We start from the raw sequence: 24,024 nt of genomic DNA, 5'->3' as shown, positions 1-24,024 counted from the left end.
TGTGATAAGCCACTTTCCCCAACACCATCTGCTAAGCTGTCGATATTTCCCCCATTGATTTGTGGTGTCCCCCATGGTTGTATGTTATTGTATGTTAAGTTCCCCTATACATGATTCGATTACATTAGTTGACAACATTGACAAATTGGGGAGTTTCATATAAGAGTTTGGATTTCTAGTTGCTCTTGAAAAATTGGAAGACCTGGCAACACTGGGCTTGCTCCCCCAGGCAGCCCATGGCTGGCCCTTCAGAGGGGCAGGAAGGAGTCCATCATTTTCCGACAGTCCCCAACTATCCCAGTGGCTCCTGACACTGAAGCTGGGGTCAGCTGCCATTTATTATGGCATGTGCTTTCCTGTTTTCCCTGAGGTCAAATTAAGAGGAAATAGAAATAGCTTTGCCCCCTGCATCTCTCCACAGTGGGGGAAAGAGACTGAGAAAGCCTGCTTGTGTCCTTTCTGCTTGTGACCTTCCCAGCTCCATAGGTATTGAGTTTACCTCTTAATCTAGACTAGCATTTTAAGTACTATATAAAAATCCTTTTCTAATGAAATTTTATGTGAAACCCCATGTGGAACTGTTCTGGTGGAAATGGACAGGGCCATCTTCCTGGGTGTATGAACTGTGCAGTCCACAAGGTCCTGTGTTCAGAGGGCCCCAGGACTTAAAGGTCTGCTGCCACCACCCTGAAATTCTTATTAATGTTATTTTTGAACTTCTGTTTTTTAAGTGAAGTCTGAGGGGACAGTGGAGCACATGTGTGAGCAGAGGAGACAGGCAGAAGACTCCGTTTCTTGCTGTTCATTTGCACATAGCATCCGACGATGCTCCGTGAGCACACAGTGCTAGTGATCCAGGATGCATGGGAGCTCAGCAAGGCTCAAGGCCATTCCCAGGTAAATGGGTTATATCTGTGACTCAGTAAGTAGGGCCTGAGGTCATATTTTTCATTCAAACCAGAACTTGCTTCTAACACAGAAAGAAGGCAATCCTAAGAAACACGCATGACCAAGGAACTCTGTAGTATCCTTTCTTACTCATGTTACTCCCTGTATCTGTCAACCACTTCTGCTGGAAATGATAGAGACAGAGACAGAGACAGAGACAGAGACAGAGACAGGAAGGAAGGAAGGAAGGAAGGAAGGAAGGAAGGAAGGAAGGAAGGAAGGAAGGAAGGAAGGAAGGAAGGAAGGAAGGAAGGAAAAGATAAAGCAATCCATAGTATTGGTAGAAGATGTGAAAATCAAGAAGTAAAATAAAAAACCGTTGAGTTCGTTTTGTGCAGCCATTCCTTTGCTCTTGTAAGAATAAAATACATTTGCATGTATGAGCTACAAAATGTAAATTGTGTAATTTCGGGTATTTTCTACAAATGCTCTTATATTTGCCCTTACAACTGCATTGCACAGTATGAAGGCAAATGGTACAAGTCATGCTAATAATTTAAATTTCTTATTTTTCTTTACATAAAACAGCACTAAAAAGCAAATAAAAATCACTAAGACAAGTCAAAAGAGAAACCTCAGAAGAAAGAAAAGAGTTTTATGTTTTAATACTGTTAGGAAAATTTTGACTTTACACTGTTAGGTTCAGTGCTTGGAGGCCTTCAAGTTAAACTGACAACAGACAGGTTAGCACGAGAAAAGAAAGATTTTTATTCATGTACCTACTTGAGTATTCACAGAATAGGGTGGCTCGAAGTAGCTAGAATTTGGGGCTATATACCCGCTTAACAAGGGAAGGGGGTTAGGATTTCAAGGGACCATAAATGGTGAGTAATGACAAAATATGGGGGGGGGACTAATGGAAGCTAAGGTTTGTTTTACTAAAAAGCCTTTTTGTGCAGTCTCTCCCCTGGCCCTAGATTCTCCTCTTTGGTGACAGAAATAGCTCTCCCTCCCCCCTCCCCTATGCAGAAGCCCCCTGGAGGGAGATTCACAAGAAGTTCTGATTTTAGGCGGAAAAGGGGAGCACATAAAAAACCTCTCCCTGCATCTGTTCGTTCTTAAGTGTCTTCAGCTCAAAATAATTTTTATGCTGTAATGGTATATTTTGGGTTCTTTCAGGTAACTTGCATGTTTTCCCTGCTTTTTGAACAAGGAGTCTCACATTTTCATTTTGCACTGAACCCTGCAAACTATGTAGCTGGCCATAGGAGTGGGGTTGGAGGAGGCCAGAAAAGTCCAAAATCCCACTTTTTAAGCCTGTTTCCAACAGATGCCCAGGAGGCATCTTGGTGAAATCCTAGGTCTCTACTGATCTAGACCAATAAAGTGGTTGGATTTTCCCTGGCATTTATTTATTTTTATTTATTTATTTATTTATTTATTTATTTATTTATTTATTTATTTATTTATTTATTTTTAAGGCAAGCACCCTAAGTTCTAGAAGGAAGAGAACTTTGTCTACAGGGCTGTAGGTTGCACAACTCCAGGGGGGTTATTTACATGGACTGTGATACAAATGGTGCCCCTAAAGGTCGTGTAATGGCCCTGTACGGTGTGCGCTTCTACTGTGAGCCACAAGAAGGGAATGGTTGGAAATACGGTGACAGACATCAGTGTGGGACGTTCTGATTTCAGTTCTTCTCCTTCACTGACCAGCTCTAATGCCCCCTCCTCCAGCTCCACCCCCTGATTTCCATTTGCTTCTCAACTGACATTCTCTCCCTCTTAAATTTCTCTATTTTTTGCCTTTTTTTAAAAACTATTTTTTGCCTTTTGGCATATTGATTATTTTAAGCTGTTTTTGTTTGTTTGTGTTTTAGAAAATAAAGACTCAGAAAGGAGCTTTGACCTTGCACCTGACTGCCTGAAAGAATTTAGACACTAGGCCTGCTCCCGGAGGGGTGCTGTCATCACAGGTAACTATGGTTTAATATAAACTAGTGCAGTGATAGAGCGGGAGGGACGTAGCAAGGCCCCTTTGATCAAAGTCCCTCTGTGTCCCATTGTTAAAGAAGGCCTAATAAATATTTATTTGCCAAACATTTGCTTTTCAGTCTTCACGTGAAGGTTCTTCCTTCCCTGTGAAATCTCAAATCACAATCCCCTTTCCCCCTTCTCCTTAGCTCGAGATGACATATAAACCTTACCTGCCCCATCTGTTCTTGGGGTCTCATATTCTTATGGGACCCCTGTGTGTACATACGTAACATTTGGGCATTTTCTCCTGTTAATCTGTTTCATAATTTGTTTATTAGTCCAGCCAGAAGAATTTAGAAAGGTGGAGGAAAATCATTTTTGCTCTCCTATATTTAAATAATGGAGTGAGATTGTATATACTATTTGGTTAGCTGAATTTTTCTTAATAATATTTCAACAGTTTTCCAAGTTCTTAAATATTTTCTTCAACATCTTTTATAATGATTGCAAACTATTCCATCACTATTAATAAGTACTTTAAAAAAAGTATCATTCTTAACTACTCCCTGTTTAAGACTTTTTTTCATTACAATAATAGTGTGGACCAAAAGGGGGCCACATGCTAACCTGACAAGCTCAGGGGAGGCCTGTGTGGCAGCCTTGCAAACTCAGAGACCTAAAATAACACAAAGGATGATCTGAAATGAAAACTTTAACTAAAAACGGTTTATGGCAGGTAGCCATATCCTAGGCTAGAATCTTCCCTGACAAAGATCAATTTTCACCTTAATTAAGTCTGTTGTTTTTCTCCATCTACGATAACATACCTTTGGAATGTCAAAATAATTCCCTTTTTCCAGATGCCGCAGAGCATAGGCACTGCTCTGCGGGGGCCACAAATCCCCTCATTATTATTAATTGTTGACTTAACTGTCCTGTACACACCTGTGTAAAAGAAGTGTGTCTATCATTTACTTTCTATCCAATCCCAGAGGTTTCCCCGCTTGCTTTCTCCCACCTCCCTAATATCACCAATGGATTTCATGTAACCCACTTACACCTCCTCTTTTGATTGTAATGTATAAAATAAGGTGCAAAACTGCCATTCTCTAGACTCTCGAGTCTAGAGCATTTTCTCAGTTTCTTTAGATTTTGCTTCCCGGAATTGTCGACAGTTTGATTCAAATAAACTCACAAAAACTCTCTACAGGTTTGAATGTTTCTTACGTTGACAATACTTCCATGAAATCCCTGTAGGCAGCTTTTTTTCACACATCTGTGATTATTTCTGAAAGTCTGTCTTGTTTAGTCTTGTACATGCACAAGTCATTTCTCTGATTAACCAAACTCGGAGCTTCTTGAGCTCAGCATTCGGGTCAATCCATGTCTATTTTCTTCAGAGTGCTTTCAAATGAGGAGGCCTTCCGAAATGCTTATCAAATACAACAATTCATTTGTATGCATTCTTCCTTAAAATAAAAGGGTAGGAAATTAGGAAAAGAGTCCAGCCAGTTTACAGCTGACTTAGAAACGCCCTGTCTCAGTGGCCTGTTGCGTGGGCTATCTGTGGATGCTCCCCTCTCCCATCATCCTGAGTCAGAAGCGCCTGGCTGCGTTTTAAATTGATTCACACAATTTATTTCACCAGCCTCTAGGCCCCATGCCTGAGCATGGGAGAATGTAATCTACCCTTGAATCATTATGTTCAAATGATGCTCCACTTTGAATTGTTTAGGGTGAAATAGAATTGTTTGCCTTCCATTTACTCTTTACTTTGTTAATTAGAGTGACCTCCAGCTTGAATCCACCAACTGTTGGATTTTATTATATCTTTCCAGGCATCCCTCCTGTAATAAGGTTAACTTTAAATACCGCATTTCCTCGAGGATGACATAAAATTCACTCTTCTTTAGAGAAAAAAATTGCAAGTCTTCCATAAATGACTCCAGACAGAATTCTAGGAATATTGGAGTCATGTAATTTTGGACTCTCTTCCCTTTGTTGCTGCATATAAATATTGCTTAAAGCAGCCCTGCCAACCTTCCAGGAGGTCCTGGGGTTAGGACCTGTCCCCAGGGGAAGTCAGGACATTGTTTACTTGATGAAACTTTACTTACTAAAGAGGCCTTTTAAATGTGATTTCTCTCGAGTGCAGAACTAATGTGTCCCTGCCTTTCTGTACTCTTCCCATAAAAGAACCAGAACACAGTGGTGGGTCAGATGTTTGGGGGCCTTGTTACATGGGTTGGCAAATACACTTGGTCTTTGAATTTCTGCCTCTGGATTCAGCTTCCCCTGCTCCCCAGCATTCCAGTTCAATGAAATGGTGAAGTCCTGGATAAAGTGGCCAAAATAATTATTGGGACTCTTTCCCACCCCCACCCCCACCCCCAGTTTCCGAAAGGTCAGAGAGCTTCTGCTTTGTAATTGATGTCTCCAGCTACCACCAGGTCTTTGCTCCTTGAATTGGTGTCTCGTGCTCACTTGACCTCTTGACTCTTAAAACCTCTGTCCTTGTCTGTAAGCGCCGGTTCCTTCCCCACTGCTGCCTTGGAGAAAGATGATCCTGGTGGTGACTCTCATGGTTCTGAAGTCCTGTACAAACAGAAGCATCGTCTTGTCTTGAGACGTGGTCTTCCCTCCCCTCCGCCCTTCATCTTCCTGCTCTACTCGCACTTGAGCGATTTAAGCCAAGGGCCAGGGGCCATTTGTGTGTGTCCCTCCCTCTGCCTGGAATGTTCTCCCCAGTTCTCCCAGTGCTGAGAGAATTCTTTCTCTGTGCTTTTGGACTTCGCCTAAGTGTCATCTCCTTAGAGAGGAGTGATGTTGTACATACTTAACTCTTTAGGCATAGGTACCAGCAAATCAGATCAGACTCCACTGTTAACAAGTCGTATCTTTGTCCTGGGGCTAACCAGGTGATAGCAGGGCTCGCTGACCCACCTGATTATTTGATTCACAGCAGTGATTACGACGTGTAAATATTTATTTGCTCTTTATGTGCATATTCCCTGGTAGAATGCAGTTTCCATGGGAGCAAGAAGTTTTCTGTTTGCCACCATCAGGGAAGAAAACCTTCTCTACACTCTTATGTCCAGTGACCAAGGGCCTGTGAATTAAAATGGCAAAGATTAGCACGAAAAAAGACAGAATTTTATTCACTCTTGGGTGTGAGAGTTAATATAAAAATGCAACTCACCAAACAGCCAAATATAGGGGCTTATATGTTTACTTAATGGGGAAAATGAAGAAGGGAAAAAAGGCTTTTATGGGAAAAACAAGTGCATTTCTTTAGGAAAGAGAAATGGGCTTTTAGGAGTACAAATTAGGAGATGAGAGTTTGTGGTTATGTTTGTTTATGCAGGTGCAAGTCCTGGGCTCCCTCATCTGTCTGCCCTGAGAGGAGAGTTATGGAAATTTTACTCTGTTTCCTTCCTGGCAGTGAAGCTGCCCCAAAGAGGGGATTTAGGGCAGCCTCATTCCCAGAAGTTTCTGCCTTTAGTCAGATCATGGAACCTCCAAAAAGGCTTCTTTCTGGATCTGGTGAATCGTAAATGTTCCTTAGCTTAAAATAATCTTCATATCAACCCAGTGGGTTCCCACATCACCTCCGAGTACTCAGTAAATCCTTGTTGGAACATGAATGAATGAAGCGGTGAGTAGAGTGCTCCCCATTTGCTCACGATGAACAGTCTTTCATTGTGGTTGCTTGACCCACATAGAAGAGAGAGGGGGAGAAAGAGGTCATTTATGTGAAAGCTCAGGGAAAAATACAATGCCCTAGAGAAAATGGATTCCTTAATTTTATAATTTAAAATACACGTTTCTTTTGTTGGAAGGTTGGTAAGTCCCATGTTGTGATGCAGATGCAGCTTGTAGGTAAGATTCTTGATGATATGAGTGGTCTCTGGCATTTTGCTTTTGGTCCTGAAGGGTGGAACACTTTTCTGTACATAGTGGTCCAGAAAGAGCTGCTTTTCATCTCTCTCAACTCTTGAGGTCACCACAGTGGGCAGCTGCTGATAGTAAAGGCTCTAGGAATTTTCTAAGGGACAAGGAAGGTGAAATCCTTATTGGTGGGCAGTTGTGTATGTGGAAGGCGAGGTCTTCTCAGCAGCTTTGTGGAATAAGCCGAGGGGGCAGCTTCTCTGCATGGCCCTGTCTCTCTAAAGCGTTAATAAATACGATGAAAGCTGCTGTCCCGTTATCTACTGGGATGACTTTAAAGAAATTTTTTTCTTTAGTGGGAAACTTCAAGCATACACAGCATACACAGAGTAGAAAGATTTGTCCTGCACCTGTATACACCATCACCTGTCTCTAACAGTTATTTACATTTGGACAATCTTGTTTCATCTCCAGCCCATCTTCCCTTTTCCCCACATTCCTCACCCCTTCCCTCACTGGATTAGTTTAAAGTAAACCTCAGGCGGCATGCTCTTTCATCTGTTAACACTTCAGATCTTATTTCTAACAGATGAGCACCATTTAAAAATTATTATTTTACTTATTTATTTTTGGTGATTTTGTTGGCTTACTGTTTGATTTTTAGTCTAGTAAAATAGCAAATTTACCATTCTAACCGTTTTAAGTATATAATTCAGTGGCATTAAATACATCCACAGGGTTGGGCAACCGTCACCACCATCCATCTCCAGAACTTCATCATCTTCCCAAATTGAAGCTCGGTACCCATTAAACAGTAACTCCCCAGGTCCCCCAACTCCCAGTCCCTGGAAAACACCATTCTACTTTTTGTATGATTTTTTTGGTATGAATCTGACTACTCTAGGTACCTCATATAAGTGGAATCATACAACATTTGTAGTGTTTCACTTGGCATAATGTCTTTGACTTTCATCCAGGTTGTAGCATGTGTCAGAATTACCTTCCTTTTTAAGGCTGAATAATATTCCATTTGTGTGTATTCATCACATTTTATTAATCCATTTATCCTTTGATGGACACTTGGATTGCTTCCACCTTTTGGCTCTGTGTGTACAAGAATCTGTTTGAGTCCCTGCAGTCATTTCTTTTGGGTTATATACATAGAAGTGGAATTGCCGGGTCATATGGTAATTCTATGTTTAATTTTTTGAGGTGAGCACACATTTTAAAAAAATCAACCACAGTTGTATTACACACCTAAAATTTTAACAATAATTTCTTTGTCGAATAAGCTTTACAGCTACCCAAGAGACTGCACAGAGTCTTTAAGCCTGGCTATCTGAGACCTTGGGCAGGTCACTGAAATATTCTGTGCCTCAGGTTCCTCATGTGTAAATGGGGAAACAGGCTAAATGAGTTAATATGCATGAAGTACTATAGGCAGTGCCTGTCCATTTTAAGTCCATCTGTACATGTTGGCTCTACTATACACTTGTCAGGTATCAGTGCTGCCCATGAGAATGCTCACCTAAGTCCAGTTCTTGTTCTGTGTGGGTAGCCTAAGGCTGAATCCAAGATTTAGGAGCCTAAAATTTAAAAAGACTGCAAAATGACACACACACGTGCAAAACTTGGTATGAAATTTATGTAGAATCAGGGGGAAAAAATCACAGCAAACAACCAGAGTTTTGGAGATCCAAGCTTCTGTCTCCTGTGAGACCTCTTTATCCAGTTGATCTGACATGCTTGTGGGGAACCTTGCTTATTTCAGTCTGGCTTCCCCTGTCCCCTAGGGTTGTTGTGAGGTTTGAATGAGTTATTATTATATGTCATGCGTTTAGAACAGTGCCTGCATAGAGTAAGAACTCTGTAAGTGTTAATTATGATGGTTGGTAGGCCCATTCTCCGAAAGAGAATGGAGGAGGAGGAGTTTGGGGGGTGGGAGTCTGGGGAGAGTATAATCAGCCCAGTTTGGGGCGAGAGTTTGCAATGCCTTTGAACTATCTGAGAAGTGATGTCAGGTAGCGCTCAGTGTTTGATGGTGGTGATGATGGTGATGGTGATGGTGGTGATGGTGATGATGGTGGTGGTGGTGGTGGTGGTGGTGGTGAAGGTGGTGATGGTGGTGATGATGGTGATGGTGATGATGGCGGTGATGGCGGTGATGGTGATGATGGCGGTGATGGTGGTGGTGGTGATGATGGTGGTGGTGGTGATGGTGATGATGGTGGTGATGGTGATGGTGGTGATGGTGGTGGTGATGATGAAGGCAACAATATCAATGACAACTTCAATGACTATGGAATCGACTCTGGTCCAGATGGGTTTCTATACTGTTAGCCAAAGAATAAGATAGGCTGCCTGGAGCTCTGAGTATGAGAGCAAGGATTACTGCTTACCTGATTTCACTTCAGGAAGGGAATGAATTCAGCATGGAAGGAGCTGGATTCTCAGCTGGAGGCTCCCAAATGCCAGGAGATGGAGGTGTGTACCGGAGGAGAGCCTGCACCCACGCCAGCATTCCTTCCTCTTTAGGCAGTTACCCAGCTTCTCTAGACAAGAGTCCTGTGGTTTTTTGGCCTAGGGGTAAAACGGGGGTAGGTCTTGGCAGTATAGCAAGACCCAGCTTTGCTTGCTTGGGGGTGGGGGAATGGGGAGGGCAGTGTGGGGGCCACAGCTGTTCCATAAACCAAGCAGTGCAGTGTTTGCAGCAGGACTGGGGAGGGGAAGGCGAGGGAGGGGGCTGATGGAATAGTCCTTTCAGTGGTCATTTCAGTTAACCTCGTCTTCATTCCTAGCCTCTGCTGACTCTGCCCATCTTGACTGTGGTTTCTCTTGGGCTCCCCTTCACCACTTGTCTCCTATGGCATCTCCTCCTACCTACTCTACAGCTGCTTCCTTGCTCCCTCTCCGTCATCCAGCACTACACATCCACCCCATCCATCCATCCATCCATCCATCCATCCATCCATCCATCCATCCATCCGGAACGTGCTGAGGTGCCTCATTCACTGATGACCCCCCTTCTGTGCTGGTCTTGGTTATGGGTTCATCCTTTTACTGTCATTTATTGGGTCTTGGCAGGAAGAGATGACAGATGCTTACAGTCAACCCTTTGTTTTTAGACATTTCTACAGATGTCTAAAAATACCTTTCACTTGAATATTCCATTTCTAAGAAAACAATCTATTCTTTGGTGTCAAAAGTGAAAGGCAAGGCTATACTGCTGGCAAAGAATTATCTGAGTCAAATATGAGCAGTGACAGTGTCCAGGGCAGGTTTCCGTTATCGTTAAATTTTCTTCCTTGCTGCTTTTGTTTATGATTTGAGCACATACGGGCTCTAATTCCAGCCTAGTTCAGGCCACTGAAGATATTTCAGTTTGCTCTCTGCCTGCTGATCTCACCAGCCTAAGACAAAGTTTTCTCTCTTTAAAGTAAGTTGATTAAAAATGCCCACATTTTCCAAATACACAGTTAACCAGTTTTGCTTCCAACTTTTATCACTTTGTTTTAGAATGGCCAAGAACCTGAAATAGACTCAAGTCATCCATGGCCAACATAGCACCCGTCCTCCAGACTGTGGGAACTGCCACAAAAAAGGTAGAAAACCCTGACCCCCAAAGTCAGATACTTACTTCTTTATTTGGAAGGCAATATGAACTATGAGTGGAAACACAATGTAGGCTGAAGCCAGCGTTAACTGAAGTCATTGCTTTTGTGGAATCAATTTCCAGCTTTCTCTCAGTTTCAATTAAACATACAGTAAGTCCTCACTTAATGTCGATTCATTCTTGGAAACTTCGACTTCAAGCAAAATGACATTTGACAAAATCAATTTTACCATAGGCTAATTGACATAAACAAGAGTTAAGCTCCCATGGTGTATTTCTGGTCACAAAAATATCACCAAACTGCTAAATAAAGCCTCCAAACACCTCTAACAGCTTAGGGTACAAGGCAGGACTCAACCCTGGAGGGTATACCGTTTCATCACAGGGTGCATCACACACACACCACACTCACTCAGATTTGAACAATTTATATATATGTATATATTTTAATTCTCACCTGAGGATATTTTTTTCCATTGCTTTTCAAAGAGAGTAGAAGGGAAGGAGGGAGGGGGAGAGAGAGAGACGTGAGAGAGACACATGGATTGGTTGCCTCCCACACATGCCCAGACCAGGGCCAGGGATTGTGCCTGCAACTGGAGTCAAACCCGGGACCCTTCCGTCTGCGGGCCAAGGCTCTAACCATTGAGCTGAACTGGCTAGGGCCAGATTGGGACAGTTTAGACGCGCCAGTTAACCCAACTTGCACATCTTTGGGATGTGAGGGGAAACCAGAGTACCCAGAGAAACCCACGCAGACGTGGGGAGAACATGCAAACTCCACTCGCACAGTGGTCCTGGCCGGGAATCAGGTTCTTCATCTATGCTGGAGTGTCATTCAAGGACCTGCTGTCATCGGGAGTGTCTCTTCCTGGGTTTGGATGTTATTTCTACATTAGTATTAAAGAGCAGGAACTAAGGGAGGGGAAGCCTAATAAGGAATAAATAATGGGAAAGGGTGAAAAAAAAATCTTTGTTTGTAAGTGTACCAGACCTTATAAACTTACATAATCCACGGATCATTTCCGTGGTAGACTGTTATGGCTCCAAAGAGCCATTGTGCTAATGTAGCAGCTGATGCTCGTAGGCAGAGACTTTGCATACTAAATGCCCTTCTGAAATTGGGAATGAAATATGGGAACTGAACATAGCCAATAACCATTTTTAAAAATAATGAAGTACTCTACCACCTCACTCTCTCCCAGCTCCCGCCAAAAGCATGAAGAGCTGAGTCAATGTAATGAGCTAATTGCCTGAAAATGTAATTAAAAAAAAACAGCAAAAAAAGAATTCTGTATGTGTAGCAGGACAAAACCAAAACGAAAATAGGGCTTATATTTTGAAGCATAAAACATATTTTTGCACTCGGAAAAAATGGATGAGCCTGTGCCACGTTTCATTTCAGCAGCTGATGTTTAAGCTACTGAAATTAAATCATAGACACCCTGGGTTTTAGAGGAGGGATGTAGGTGGAGACTTGGCTTTGCCAAAGCACTTTGGGCTTAGGTAGCAACACCCTGCTTGGTCATGCTGGAGAATAGACTGCCAATTGTGTCAAATTATATGACGCTTTTGAGATGTGCACAAATAGCCCATTACACTTCTCACAGTGTTCCTTCATTAAGCCTGCAGGATTGTTTCTTTATGTTTTCCCCATAATAGCCTCCGAAAGGTCAAGAACTGCTTACTTGACTTTCCTGTGCCCTTTGGGGAATAATGCCATTAACCATTTGTGGTATCTGCTCCTTCCAGATGACATTTGTCCAAGGTCTCCCATTGGTTGTCAAGACTGGGTCACCTCTCTCCTTACACACACACACACACACACACACACAGACACACACACACACACACACACACACGACTGGGTCACCTCTCTCCTTACACACACACACACACACACACAGACACACACACACACACACACACACACAGACACACACACACACACACACACACTCTTGGGGTTAAGGAGTACAAGGAGGATCCTGGAATCCTTGCCAGTTGAGATATTGTTTGATTTTCTCTTGGAGTTGATGTTGAGCTCTGTTCCCATTTGGAAAGCAGTAGAGGGTGCTGGTTTTCAGAGTGGATCAGAAAACCTGAGTTCAAATCCAGATCTTCTCCTTCTGTGCTGGGTGGCCAAGGGCAAGTCATGCCAGCTCTCAAAGCTTGGTTTCCAAATGTGTAAAATGGGGCTAACAGTAGTACCACCTCATATAGTGCTTTCCTGGCATAGAATAAGCATTAAAATGTTGACTCAAAACAAAAACAGCTAGCTTTGGAGGCCGCAAAGGGTAGGCCTTGATTGGCAGCACTGCGTCCACACAGACTTCCGTTACCAGCCTGATGGCTCACTCCCGGCTTCACTCGGATCTGTAAGGAGGCAGTAACATTGATCAAATGACTTCTGTTTGCCAAAGGCTTACATATGCGTCTCATTTAGTTCTTTATATAGTCCTGTAAAATAGGTATTCTGATTTGCCAATAACCATTTGTTAAGTGTTTACTATGTGCCAGGCACTAGCTTAGACATTTTCATTTATCTTCTTGTCAACGGGCATTTCAGTTGTCCCCCCCTCTTTTTTTGGCTGTTACGCAGAGTGCTCCCATGGACCTTCTCGAACATGTCTTCATGCACACATGAACAGGATTTTCTCTTGGGACTACGCACACGGGACTAGAACTGCTGGGTTAAAGGTATGTGAATGCTCAGCTTTGCCAGATAATAGGAAATTATTTTCCAAAGTGACTTGTCCTCCCACCAGCATGTGGAAACCTTCCTGTTGAACCGCACCCTCCCCTACATTTGACATTCTTATTTTTCCTAAGCTAATGGGTATAAAATGGTATAGTGACCTTGATCTGCATTTCTCTGATTACTAATGAAATGGATAATCTTTTAATATTAATTGGCCATAGATGTATTTTTTTCCTGTGAATTATCCCTGTTTCTTCCCCTAGCCCAGGGAGTGGTACTCTGTCAAGAACTGTCCCTCTAATGGTCCCAGTCCCATGGGATTCAGGAACACAAGCTCCCCTGGGCAATCAAGGGGCATCTCCTGGATGTAGCCACAAAAACGGAGTCACCAGATGTAAAAACTGGGCCCCCAAACGTGGAGAAGTTCCCTCTGGGAAATACTGGCACTCTAGAGCCTGGCAGAGAGGAGTGCAAAAGTGGCACCTACTGGAAAAAAGGGGGGCGAGAAAGAAAAGAGAAATGTAGAAAAGGGGGGGGGAGAAAAGAAGAAAGGGAAAGAAAAAAAGAAACAAGGGCGCCCGGGGGCTTGGCATCAGAGGGGGCGCAGGAAGAGGGCGCCCCTGGCCTCCAGCCCTGCCCAGGAGGAAGGAGTCTCATTCGCACTAAATCGGGGAGCTTTGCAAAGGGCTGCGTGTGGCTGGGCCTCCTAAGAGCCCTTTCTCTGTTCCCCTCGCCCTGCAGGTCCCCTGGGCCTGGGCCCCTGGTCTTCTCAGCCAGGTGTTTGGGTGGCTCCTCGCTCGGGTGTTGGCCTGACAGGTGGGGCAGCCGGCGTGGGCCATGAACGCCTTGCTCCTGAGGCAGAAGCCCAGATTTTGAGCTCCCTCCCTGTTGCGGGTGGTTGTGTGTTACTGCAAGACTGTGGTTGTGTCTCAGCCTTCCCCACCCGCTCTGATGTGATTCCTCTCTCCTTTGCCTGATGTGAAGGGGTCGCTCCTCTGGGTTTTAGTTTTGTTTCAGAGAAAACTGTTCCATACATAGCTATAGATGTGGCTTGTCTGTGGGAAGAGGCAGGTTGGTTCAGGATCTTCTCAGGTTGCAGTTTTGAACTGGACCCGGGACATCCATCTTCTGCTCTCAGCCCCCTGTGCTCCCAGTTCTCCGTTTCCAGGCTCCGAAATTCAGGCTCCGACTGAATTGTCACCAGCTTTCCAGAGTCTCCAGCTTGCAGAGGGCAGATTGTGGGAATTTGCAGCCCCCATGACCACGTGAGCCGATTCCTATAATAGTATACATCAAATATATACATGATGTATACATATGTGTCTCCTTTCTGTTGGAGGACCCTGACTAACAAACACAGTGGTGGTACCTTGCAAATGTTTTCTCCTTGCTTGTGACTTGCCAAGAATTGCAGAGTTGCCAAGAGTATTAATAGATTTACTTAAAAGCCTAAGAAATGCTTGCCAATATTTGTTTTTTAATTTTAATCAGTCTTTGTTTTATTACAAAAGTAATATGAGTTTCTTATAAATTTTTGAACAGCACAGAAGGGTATAGTACAGGACAGGTAAAAACTAGAAGTACCTTCCCTCCAAATGTATCCTGTTTTCCTACAAATCAGTCTCACTCTCCTGGAGAAACACTAAATTCTCAGGACATATATTATTAAGAAAACTCTAAGGTTCTGTGACAGGGAAAAATCCTTGAGGTCCTGTATAAACATATAACAGATAAACTAAAAATGTCCAGAACATTTTGTTTCATTAAGATAGATTTTATTTTAAAGTTTTTCTATTTTCAAACAACTTTTTGAATTAAGAAGGTTATTAGAGTCTGTCTTAAAACTAACAGTAAACATTTGGTTATGGCTATTTATTTTTTAAATTTTTTTGTTATAATAGTAATGCATTCTTACAAAAATGTCAAACAATAGGTGTATAGAGTAAAAAATGAAATTCCTTTTTCATACTTCCCCGATCCCACTCCCCAGAAATAAGCACTTGAGACAATTTTGATGTCTCAACTTTCATATTCTTTACCCACAAGACTTGAAAAAGTCTCAGCTTAATTGCAAGGTTCCACTCTTTTCATAACAGTATTAATTTTGCTTTGGTTTGCTTGGGGCAGCATCCATTCATTTATTCATCCCTTTATTAAGCATATACTAATAGGTTCCTGCTCTGGGCCAGGTACCAATGAGGGTGCTAGAGACTCTTGAAACGTCAGGTCTAGTGTGCTCATCCCTTACACAGATAATTATAATACTGTGTCTTAAGTGCTTCATTATAGTCAATTAGTGCAGGATGCTGTGACTCAATAAGGAAGGCACACTAAACCCGGGTGATCTGGGAAGACTTCCTGGAGGAAGTGTTTTCTTGGTTGAGAGCTGAAAGCTGAATAGGTGGTAGGTTGGACCAGTGGCCAGAGCTGTGGCACAGCAGCATACCGGGGGGTGGTGAGAAGATGGAATGAAGAGCACAGCTGTATAGCAGCGAGGGCTGAGGGTATAGGAGAGGGGAGGCGGGGGACAGAAGCAGAAAGGGGTTAAATCATGAAGGGCTTTGCAGGACAGGCTAAGACGAATGAGATCTGAGGGGGGGTGACATTCCATGTCCCCACCTGCCTGCAGCAGGGAGGAAGACTGGAATGGGTGAGCTAGGAGGCAGAGCCAACGGGCAGTGACTGTAATAACCCAAGTGAGAAGGGATGGTGGTCTGAAGTGGCCGTGGGAGTGGGAGGGGGTTGACTCGGGAACAGAGGAGGTCTTCATCCCAGGGCGATTGATACCAAGAAGGAGTCGCTGGAAGTGCAAGCCGTTTAACCCAGGGACCAGCTTTTCAAGAAAATAGCAAGGGCAGAAGACGTGGGTGAGACTCTAACTTGAATAATTAAACTTAGATTAGTTTTTAAATCCCCATTTTAATATTATAAATAATTATTTGGTTTATAATCACAATTATGAGCTAATGTTTAGAATGAAGAATGAATCAGGGGTTCGGGAGACATAACTGTTCAATACAGCTTTACGGTAGTATGACTGTGGCACCTTTCCCTTCATGTTGAGGTTTTGTAGCAAGTTCATAATAATTATTTTGAGGGAAATAGCTGGTGTTTGTCAGTTTTCCTAAGGGCATCTTCTTTTGATATTCAGATCATTTTTTTTCAGAGGTGCTATTATGTCACCCATCTTAGGGGTACAATTGACATATCACATTATACCAATTTCAGGTGTACAAAATAATAATTCTATATTTGTATATATTGCAAAATGTTCACCACTAAAAGCCTAGTCAACATCTGTCACCATACATAGTTATAAATTTTTCTCTCCCCCCTCCCCTCCCCTCCCCTCCCCTCCCCTCCCCTCCCCTCCCCTCCCCTCCCCTCCCCTCCCCTCCCCTCCCCTCCCCTCCCCTCCCCTCCCCCTCCCCCCCCCCCCCCCCTCCCTCCCTCCCTCCCTCCCTCCCTCCCTTCCTTCCTTCCTTCCTTCCTTCCTTCCTTCCTTCCTTCCTTCCTTCCTTCCTTCCGCTGTTAACTGGTTTAACTAGGCCAATTTGTCATTTGCCACAGGCTTTGCTGGTACTTGGAGCACTTCTTCCAGATCACTTTTATTGACTTCCTGAAAAACTCTGTATCCTTTAAAACATTTTTGATTGATCTTAACAGTTGGTTTATTTTGAAGTCATAGTTTCATATGGGTTTTTGTAACTGACAGGTATTACTGTCAAGGGTAATATTAGAAATGGTATGTTCATTAGTAAATATTTTTGTGTTATGGTGACTTTTACCTTTCTCTGAACCTGTTGCCTGTGGAGACTGGGATCATGAAAACTTGGATAATAGAAAACCCTATTATTATTTGTCATGTGCTCACCAGGATCGTGCCCCAAAAGGGAAACGTGGAACAGAGCTCTTGGTGAGAAGGAAAGAGTGAAGTCTTATTTTTCAGGATAAATCCTTTGTGTACATCAAAGACGCAACGGAGGGGTACAAGAGATGCCTTCTGCAAATATCTCTTCCACACTTGCTCAACGGAAGGTACTTTCTCAGCAGTGCTCACGTCAAAGGCCGCAAGATTTACTGGAAGCATCTTCGTCACACTCTGGAAGGAAGCCCGTATCTCATTACCAATGAGAGAGCATCATCTTACCCACTGATGTTTTTTGAAGGGAAATAAAAAAACCCCTTTTTCTATTTCCTTGATGGGAACATGATGTTCTCTCCACCGCTCCCCAGCCCCTCGGTCCATCCCCAACCACAGGATCCAAGGAGATCCTGAATTACGTAATGTCTTCATTCTCATAAACATTTAATTCACTGGGTTCTGTGCATTGATCCTGATTTTACACCATTGTTAAAAGCTTTTGATTGATAGTACATTGATCAATTATCTAACGATCTAATTCTCTCCCTCCCTCTTTTTCTTCCTGATAATCTTTTATAAATATGTGTTGGGTACCGCTGTGTGCCAGGCACTAACTATGCTGGGCGCTGAGGCTCCAGCGCAGACATCGTCTCGATATGATGGGGAGCCTCATAAGGGAGTGATTGGCTCTAACTCCAAATCGTTCTTCCTGCCTTGCAAGGCACACGTTGTAAATAAGTAGTGGTTTTCAGACAAAACCCCCAGCAAGGCATTTTATTCCACCTTTGCTGTTTGACTTCTCATTTACTGTCCTTAGTTTGATAGGGATCTTCATGAGTGACAGAAGTTCCCAGGAGGAGGAGCTCAGATTGGAGCCACAGAAGTGACTCTGAAACCATGGTCCTGTGTGCATGGTCTCAGGAGCCTGGGAGGCAAACGGGCCCAGTCTACGCCTGGGAAAAGCTCAGGGGATTTTATATCAAACTACTCAGCATTCCTTTTTCCAAAAGTAATTCTCAATACCCAGATATTTTCCACCTTCTCCTCTGCTCACCATTTTTCCTTTCCATTCTTTTATTATTTAGACCACAGATATGCCACAGGTGTGCCAGTCCAGCCTTCTCTGCTCCTGGATCTTCCCCTTCCTCACACACATTTCTCTCTATATCTTTAGGAAAGCCATTCAGCTCTGACCTGGATGTTCCAGTCTTGCATGCCTACATCCAACATTTAATAACATAATCAGATAGGTTAAAAAAACCCAAACTCAAACCATTGCACTATAGACAGTGGCCCTGTGCATAGCCAACAAAAGACACTCTAGTTCATAACCTTGGCCCTAGTGTCTCCTCTGCATGCACACATTCATTCATTCATTCATTCATTCACTCACTGATATTGTGTAGTGGTATCAATACCCCTAAAAGTAGAGCCTGAAACAAAGGCTTGGGTGCCAGGAGTCTATTTGGGAGGTGATCTTAGAAAGCAGAAGTGAGGAAGTGAGGAGAGTGAGCCAGAGCAAAAGCCTTAAATCACCATTATTGAGCTGGTTATTGCAGTGGACACCTAGAGAAACATGTGGAACCATGTAGAACACCTGGCAGAATTGTCCTTAAGAAGGATGAGAGGGTGGGACATTTACCCACCAGCTCTCATCCCCCTCTGGTTGAGGGTTAGGGTTAGGGGCAGTCACACCACTCCCTTCAGGGCTGCCCTATCCTGAACTGACCAAGCTCCCCGAATGGGAAATCTGGGCCCCAGGGAAGCGGCCATGGGCGCAGGAGCTGTCCCCGCAGCTGCGGCTGGAGCCGGAGAGGGGCGCAGGGCCGTTAGCCTGGGGCGCCAGCCGCAGCTGCTACCACAGCGTCCGTCTCGCTGTGTTGTCACCATTCCTCCTGGCTTGGTCTCTTCCATGGAATAATGAACCCCCAAGGTCTGGGACAGCTGCCTCCCGTTTGCCTCCACGCAGTGCCCGGCGAGGTGCCACTCGCACGGGACCCTTCAGGCCTCATTTGCTGAAGGAATAAAGGAGCGAATGAAGGAACAGTGGACTGAAACCAGAACCCCGAGTTTAGTCCCTGCCGAGTCAGTAGTTACACCTTGAATGGATCAGAGCCTTGCAGCTAAGGGCCTGCTTGCTTATGAAATTACAAACTTGTATTAAAAATAAGTCTATGCGTCCAAATATTATTGCAAAAGGAGATCGTTTCCCAGCAGTGACTAACCTAAGGAAATGCTGCTCTCTGTCCTCACGGCTCTCGGACTCTGGGTCAGGCCTCTCCGAGGCGTGCAGATCCCCCTCTCGAAGCTGGCGAACCGAACTGGTTTTGCATTCCGCAGGATCCCGGGCGTGGGAGACCGTCGCTGACGCTCCCGTGTGGAGAGTGACAGAATGCTAATTTCCACAGATTCATTATCAGGTTCATTATCACCGGGAAATGAAATCTGGGGACGCAGCCGAGGCGAATGTAATGTGCAAATGTAGAATTCAACAATTCGAGTTTCAGCTGCCTCGTGTTTTTACACCTGTGTCAACAAGACCCTCATTAAAGAGTTTTCCCTAGTGTGCTACTTGGAAAGAAAACAGAAGAGATTATTATAATGTCCAGGGTGAAGAGATGCTCTTTCCAGTTAACGCTTTATGAAGGGAGTCCATCTGTGTATACATTCCTAATTGTTTTTTAACTGATCACAAATATTTATTGTGCTTGGTCCTGTGATAGGTCTTGGGGATACAGTTCTAGAAAACTCATACTCAGTCTCAGGACTATACTAATCATTTAAAATGAATATCAAATTACATGCTGAAATAAACACTTCTGGAAAGGAAATGTGATTTTATTGGAGCAAAATACAACGGAAATCATGTGGTCTGGAAGGTTAAAGTAGGTTTTCTCACAGAAGTAGGATTTGAGTGGAAAGCTACAGAGTGAATAAGTCAATGAAAGGCAAGGTGGCATGTGCAAAGGCCCGGCAGCAGGGCCAACAGGGTAACCTGCGAGAATTGAGAGGAGGCCTGCAGAGCTGGCTTGCACAGAGCGAGGAGGAATGTGATGTGAGTGAGGCTGGAGAGGTGAGCACAGGCCAAACTGGGCAAGCCTGGGGCAAGCTGAAGGGCCTGGTGTAAGAACAATGGGAAGTCATTAAACAGTTCAGCATGGCGGCTTACTCAGATCTACATTTTTTTTTTTTAATTTTTTTTGGTTTAAAATATTACAGATGTCCATTTTTCTCCCCAATGACCCGTTCCACCCTGTCCCACCCCCCTCCCCAGTCCCTCTCCCCACCATTGTCCATGTCCTTGGGTTGTGCGTATATGCATATAAATTCTTTGGTTACTCTCTCCCCCTCCACCCACCTGCCCTCCTCCATCCCTCTGACATTCCTCAGTCTGATCTATGCTTCCATGTCACTGAATCTATTCTGTTCATCAGTTTATTAAGTTCTTTAGATTCCATGTATAAGTGAGATCATGTGATGTTTGTTTTTCTCTGCCTGGCTTATTTCGCTTAGCATAATATTCTTCAGGTCCATCCATACTGTCCCAAAGGGTACGAGATTCTTCTTTACAGCTGAGTAGTATTCCATGGTGTGAATGTCCCACAGCTTTTTATCCACTCACCTACTGATGGGCACTTGGGCTGTTTCCAGATCTTAGCTATTGTAAACTGAGCTGCTATGAACATCGGGGTGCATATATTCTTTCTGATTATTGTTTCAAGATTCTTAGGATACATTCCTAGGAGTGGAATCACTGGGTCAAAAGGCAGCTCCATTTTTAATTTTTTGAGGAACTTCCACACTGTTTCCCATGGTGGCTGCCCCCATCTGCATTCCCCCCAGCAGTGCACTAGGGCTCCCTTTCTCCACACCCTCGCCAGTACAAGTCGTTCGTTGATTTGTTGATGGAGCCATTCTGGCAGGTGTGAGGTGACACCTCATTGTGGTTTTAATTTGCATCTCTCATGATTAGCGACATCGAGCATTTTCTCATGTGTCTCTTGGCCATCCGTATGTCCTCTTGGGAGAAGTGTCTATTTAAGTCCTTTGCCCATTTCTTCATTGGGTTGTTTGTCTTCCTCTTGCTGAGTAGTATGAGTTCTTTGTATACTTTGGAAATTAGCCCCTTATCAGATTCATCCTTGGCAAATATGTTTTCCCAGACCGTGGGGTTCCTTTGTATTTTGAGGCTGTTTTCTTCTGCTGTGCAGAAGCTTTTTAGTTTGATACAGTCCCATATGTTTATTTTTTCTTTTGTTTCTCTTGCCCTAGGAGATGTATCAGTGAAAATTCCACTACGTGGTATTTCAATAGGAATTGCATTGAATTTATAAATTGCTTTGAGTAGTATGGACATTTTAATGATATTTCTACATATTCTTAAAGGGGCCTTTGTTTACTGCCTATGTTTTCTTCCAGGATTTTTATGGTTTTGTGACTTACGTTTAAGCCTTTTATCCATTTTGAATTTATTCTTGTGTATGGTGAAAGTCGGTGGTCTAGCTTCATTTTTTTGCATGTATCTGTCCAATTTTCCCAGCACCACTTATTGAAGAGACTGTCTTTACTCCATTGGATACTCTTGGCTCCTTTGTCAAATATTAACTGACCATAATGGCGTGGGTCTATTTCTGGGGTCCCTGTTCTGTTCCATTGATCTATGTGCCTGTTGTTGTACCAATACCAGGCTGTTTTGATTACAATGGCTTTGTAATACAGTTTGAAATCCGGTAATGTGATCCCTCCCACTCTGTTCTTTTTTCTCAAGTTGGCTGCAGCTGTTCGGGGTATTTTTTGTTCCATATACATTTTTGAAATGTTTGTTCTAGGTCTGTGAAATATGCTGTTGGTATTTTAATAGGAATTGCATTGAATTTATAAATTGCTTTGGGTCGTATGGACATTTTAATGATATTTCTACATATTCTTAAAGGGGCCTTTGTTTTCATATCCTTTTATATTTTGCATTATTATATGAGCAAATCAAGGAAAAACATTCATTTTTGCCTGAATTTTTCTGGTAATTGCAGATAAATGTGTGCATACACATACACACACACACAGACACACACACACACAAAGGTATCAGGCCAGTTGGCTCCAGTATTACCTATATTTCTCATTATCATTTGGGTAAAATTTAGTTTGCACTTCTGGGTGCTGACTACATTTATCCAATAGCTAACTTTCATGCTGAGAGATCATGGGGAATAAATGGTAAGTCCTATCCCCACATATTAAGTGTGTGAGTAAAATTGCCCTTTTTTGTTGGAAAGGGTAAGGACAACAGCCATTGCATCAAAAGATGAGTCCAAAATAAATTGTCTGGTGGTATCTGCAGGGTACCCTAAACCATGTCTGTAACATTCATAACCTTCCCCAAATATCTTAGCATATCCAAAAATGGATTAAGTTGCTTTGACAGGCTTTATTTTTTATGAACCTCTTTGGCTATTACTTACTATGTTATTTTCCTCAAGGTGCTCATGGACTGATTTATGATTTCATTTAGGGGCTGACTGGTAGTTTGGATACGCTAACTAGCCCACCTTTTCCCGGATCTGCTTTTGGCTGCTTTATCTCCAACACTAAATCAGCCTGCTTAAATTTCCCTGGTACATAAGTCTTCATGACAAACACTAGTGTTGGAGGTACGTCCTGCCTTAGCCGGTTCATTGAGTATGTTCAAATGAATCTCATCCAGCTCTGCTGATTTATAAATATTTAAATTGTATAAATATTCTTTTACCTGCCTCTTATTAATTCTGTTTCTTGATATTCCCAGAGACTCATTAATATTTATCTTACCAAGCGCCTGCTTCCTTCATTCTTTGTGTTAAAGGCAGAGACAAAATAGTAGTTTCCTATTCACTCTTCTCTGCATCTTGCACGATATGTTCTCACCGCTGGTTTAGCAAAAGTAGCCATTGTTTTCTTGGGCATAACATCCTATTGTGTTTTTAGAAGGCTTTGCCAGAATTTCTCGCTTCTCTGATTCTGCCCTTTGAGCTATATCCTGGAGTTGTATTTTCTTCATACTGTGTAATCTTTCCCCAAACTCTACACAATTGGATTTTTGCTTTTCCCCCCCCAAAAGGAAACATTTATACTTTAAACCTTGTTACCAGAATATGCTCGTTGGCTATGTAATAGCACCCACCAGCCACTTGTGTGTTCTTTTTCTACAGGATGTACTTTGGTGCCCACACCCAGGTTTTCCTTTCAGTAGAATGACACAAGTAGCAATCATTTAGCTCCTGAAGGATGGTTGGATACAGTTCATTAATCTCAGAGCATGTCCAGAAAATCGACCTGAAGCAAATAGCAGGTGAGTATAGAACCCAAACGAGGGATTTCCAATTACAAGCAAAAAATAAAACAAAACGGGGAAGAGTCCGGGAATATACTTCAACAGAAACACCCTGGAAATCTTATGTGTTTTCAAAAAGAGTATGTACTGTTCACAGCAATTTTAAAAAAGAGTATATATTGTACCATTTTGTGAGTTGCAGGAATAGGCAAAACTGAACTATGGAGATAGAAGTCAGAGCAGTGTTTACCTCTGGGGGTGAGTATTGACTGGAAAGGGCCTGAGGATGCTGGAAATGTTCTCAATCTTGATCTGGGTGTTGGGTACATAAGCGTGTACATATGTACATGTAAAAATTCAGCAAGCTGTACATTGTGGTTAGTGCACTTAAAAAATTAGCACACTTTACTGTGTTATACCGCAATAAAAAGTAAAGCAAAACAATTAATGTGTTTATAAAGCCAGTTGCTACCAGGTATAATATATACTTGCATTAATTGTGGACTATATCTGAGGCTATCCGAAATACAATTATTTTTAAATTTTGATATATACCCACATATATTTGTTATTGGACAAAATTTCCTGCTCAGGAGGTTGGCAGAATGCGAGTGATCACGGTTACCATTTCCTGAGTGCCTGCAGTGTGACAGCACTGTACCCGCAGTTTGTCATCTCAGTATAGGGAAAGTGATATCATTCCCATTTTCCAGCTGAGAACCTGAAGCCAGAAAGATCTTAAGTCGTTACCAAAGAACACACAGCCAAAGAGAAGGAGTCAG

This window comes from Miniopterus natalensis, chromosome 15 (assembly GCF_054644295.1).
Source record: "Miniopterus natalensis isolate mMinNat1 chromosome 15, mMinNat1.hap1, whole genome shotgun sequence".
Taxonomy (NCBI): Eukaryota; Metazoa; Chordata; class Mammalia; order Chiroptera; family Miniopteridae; genus Miniopterus; species Miniopterus natalensis.
The sequence above is the reverse complement of the archived record's forward strand: the minus strand, read 5'-3'. Positions refer to the sequence as shown.